This window comes from Adiantum capillus-veneris, chromosome 30 (genome assembly GCF_014529385.1).
Source record: "Adiantum capillus-veneris isolate H3 chromosome 30, ASM1452938v2, whole genome shotgun sequence".
Lineage (NCBI taxonomy): Eukaryota > Viridiplantae > Streptophyta > Polypodiopsida > Polypodiales > Pteridaceae > Adiantum > Adiantum capillus-veneris.
Genome location: NC_140960.1, coordinates 69,603,160 through 69,607,628, shown reverse-complemented (window position 1 = coordinate 69,607,628; position 4,469 = coordinate 69,603,160).

The window sequence follows — 4,469 nt, the reverse complement described above, 5'->3', positions numbered from 1 at the left end:
GCGAGAAGCGCAGCTTATTAGCGCGGGAAAAAAAGTGCTTCGCATCGCATGACGTGAGCAGCCCTCTCCACCTCTGTAGGAACCCCCTCTTCAAGCTTCCTCTTCGTTTTTTTTCTTGGCTCGGAACATTAGGCTCTAGGTAACACAAGGTCACCCCAACCCAACATTTTTCCTGGGGGGTACCAATTGGGGAAAATTCGAAAAAAAAAAGGAATCTGTGTTGATGTGAGGCGTCAAGCGAAGCGAGAGACACAAGAAGAAGGGAGGGGGCGAGGCACATGCGTGATGGTAGGAGGAGCTACTTGCACGTGGCGAGGATGAGGACCAGCTAGCGTGAGACAGAAGCTGATGAGAGGATGAGGCGCCACGTGCTGCTAGGTCTCGGGGGAGGCGCGACTCAAGAGGGGCTAGAGGAGCAACCCATAGTGTATTTTTTTCTTGTAAGAGGTTCATAGAGGAGACAACGAAGTCAAATGAACTAAATGGTGAGTGCAAAAACCAATCGACGATGTCTAGGTTCAATTCCCATCAACTTGTGGGCATTTTTGTGTCCCCGCAGTGCTTCGAGAAAAGTCTCAAAGAGAGAAGGTTCAGCGGTGGACTCTATTGAGATTTGACCTATTTAAATTGAAAGGAGCTAGTAGGCAGGTAAGTATGTGACATGTCACCTCCGATGACAAAAAATCACACGCACAATACTCTAATCCTTCTATGACTGATACACATTGAAATTGACTCGGCCCATCTCCGGTTGGGGTGTGGGTATGTCCTTCACACACCAAGACTTGAGCAACAAAATGCAAATTTAAACACATTGCCAATAAGCTTGTTGTACGTCCTGGAAGGCATCGGACCTTACTGTAAAAGTTTGTGACTTAATTGACCATACGTCACCTCATTTAAGCAAGAAACATAATGAAGAAAACCATCGATTCAACCATTGAAGCTCCACTCAGACACGAGTGTAAAACCAACTCCAAACTCAAATCTCTTTCATTGTTTCTTGTAGCCTCCTCGCCTCTAATTGCATAGATATTGCACTATTTTACATTGTGAAAAAACCTAACTTTCTCCCTCAATTCTCATTCCACTCAAATGCATAGCAGCTATAGCACTTCCATAAACAAGCCCATACACTTACTTGAGGAGAGAAAACCCTAATCAATGCCCTTAAACGCTCAAAAAACAAGAAGCGAGGTGAGAATGCACTAGTGTATCATAGAGAAACGCTAAGAACGATACATGGAAGAGGATTAAAATGTTGATATTCAACCATAGTGCAAGCACCCTCCCTGTTTGCGATCACAACATGTGGGATGGGGCATTTTTTACCCAAATAAGCCATTTATTGCTATTTTTGGCAATTTTTAACCCTAAACTAACTTTTTCTAAAGGAAAATTCCAAAAGAAAGGGAAAGAGGGGAACAGAGGGGGGGAGGGATCCAAAATGGATGGTATCATTTTCATTACCTCCAAAGCATGTGCAATGCATGCTAGTTACCACATGTACACACTGATTGCTCAAGTCAAACTTTCTAAGAGAGATGAGTGTGCCACCATGATCTTTGACGCGTTTCCATTCTAACAACATAATAAGTATTATCTAGAATGAAAATACCCCAACTATGCCACACGTAGGGCCACAAGTCCCTCGTATGCTATATCTAGGACAACAATTGTAGCAACCGCTTTCACACGTGTACATTGTGGCATCCACTCCCGTACACCAATAGGTATAGAAAGTGAACATTCGATCGTAGCTAGCAATCAAGAAGGGACACTTGTTCTTAAATTTGGTTGTGCGAAGTCGGCATAGAGTGAAGAATATGAATGTATATATTAATCCCCTCCTTAAAGAGCTACAGCAACTATGGACAGACATGAAAATAGTGGAGATGAGCCAACATGCAGGTCGAGACAACGCCTTCATTACAGGCATTCTAATGTGGACGATGCATGCCCAACCTGACTATAGAGAATGCTCAACACACCATAAACAATATGCAAAAATTGAAGTTTCCTCATGCCTGTTTAGTTTGTGTGTAGGACTTAAAACTAGTGGCTACAATGCAAGTGACATGCGTGGCCCAAGGATGTGTGCACACTAAGTGCTAGGATTGAGGAAGCAAGTTTACGAAGGTCATCGAGCACATCTTCTAGAGAACCATGAGCTATGTGAGGGTTTCTTGGGAAAGGTTGTGATTGGGAGTGGTTAGAGTGAAAGAAGAGGTATGACAGTTGGCTTGCCCTAGGGTTGAACATATTTTCAATATATTATGGGTTGCCCTATTCGACAATATTAAGAATAAACCACTTGCACAATCCAAAGCATATATTCAATAAGGTGGGAAGATTGTTGTGGGACCATTTCAATGGAAACAAGGATATGCTTGGTGACAGGGTGGACTTGAGGGATATTGATTGTATGGAGCATTGCTAGCTGTACCATTATGCTTACCATTCAAATGCATCTCCTTGACAAGGTGGAAATAGTGGGGATCGTGTATTCCATATGGAAATTCTTTCTATAGCACTTTATGAACACACTTAAGGGATATGTGCATCAAACGATGCACCTAGTTGGCACTCATTGTTATGTTTTCTCCTAGTACAAGTCATACACATTAGTTTGGTGTAAAGGTTGCCACTTTAGGACACAAAGCAATACAAGTTGGATCGTGGGTTCATATCGAAATTGAGAATTCTAGTTGACGACAATTGTCTCAGACTAGCAAAAATATTGTATTTTAGAGCGCTACAAGAAACTTTGAGGGTGAATTATATAGGGTTCGAAATAGAGATATTTGATGTGCAATGGTTAAAGTAAACATGGAGGTCTGTGTTGCTACAATGCGTATAGGAGAGTCGCACTTTCTTGAGGTGGACTCGAAGAAAATATGGAGCAATCTTTGAGACACATTTGTCCAACCCGAGCACTACGAACAAGTATGCTATTGTAACTTACTGTAGCTAGTTGTGGAGATTTTGCACATATTATCTCATGCAAGCTCATTTCTCTTTTCAGGTGATTTTCTATCCCAAGACTTCGCAATGAGGTGGTAGATGTCATTGAGGTAGCCTAGCAAAGTGCAAAAGTCTACAAAGGCAACAATCTCCTAGCCATAGAAAATGCAAAGAGAATTGTAGAGGAAAAGGATTATTAAAATGAAGAGGAAGTGGTGAATGTAGAGGAGAATGCATGGAAGCGATGAACACAAAGGGAAATGTAGAAAACCTCTTGGATGATCATGAGGATGTCTCTCCAGGGGATGACCATGATGATGTCTCTCCACGGATATAAGGATTTATACTCAATAGTGCCAAGACAAAAGAGAGGCTACTTAATTAACAGTAGATTGGTAACATGACACTTTTTTTTCCTAAGACGCTTTTATTTCTTGTTAACCAAACAACTCTTTAGAAGTATTCAAAGAGATGAGAATTAATTTTTGAAGTGTTCTACATCCACAAAGTTGTGTTGTGAGTTGAAAAAAACTTGGATATTTTTTGGGCATATACATTCCACCATTAGCCTTGTGCTTGCAAATGATCTTTCAACTTAGATTGTATTGAAAGCTGTGTGCTATTTTCCAGAGTTTTTTTGTTCATAATTTGCCAATATGAGTACCTTTAAAGTTTCTATTGTCATTTCATGTTTTTTAGTATATACAAAATGAAAGGCCCCATGAATTCCACTTCATGAATATTCCCAAGGGCTGAATTGTGGTCAAAGATGTCATATTTCCTGCATTGGGGTTGCCAATTCTCTATCAACATGTCGCATGTTTTGCAGAAAGCTTCAACATTTGATATCATACTCTACCACCATAACCCTACTTACAAAATTTTCTTATAAGTGATATCAATCGAAAAATGTCCTCCAGAACCTCCAATGTGTACCTTAGTGATTACTTGTATCCTTGCTTGCATATGTACTCTTCTCAACACTCCGTCAATGCTCAATTCATATAAGGATCCATCTATGATATAATGAGAGCCTTCCTATTGGAATGAGACCAGTGGTCTAGTATTCTACCGTACTACAAAAAATCACACACGTCTTGTCACTCTGAATCTACTTCCTTATTTGTCACCATCTGAAATAATTGAGCATCTATTGGTTCATCTCTCAAGGACGTCAATGAGATACGCTCTATACTTTTGGATAGGAAATCTATACCACAATGAGTCCTACTAGGCTTATGAAAGATATTGTAATCAAATAGGAACATCTTCCATCTAGTTAATCTTCCTCAGATGATGTCTTATTAATTAGATAAAGTAGAAGCGGACGATCGACATAGAAATGAAATAGCTTCCCCAACAAATAATGTCTAAACTTTGTGGCATTGAATACCATTCCAAGTTCTTCTTTTTCTATGGTTGAATACCCGTGTTCTGCCTCGCTGATTGGCAAAGTATATTGGATAATAAGTTTTTTCATTGGGTTCGGCCATAATAGTTCCCAT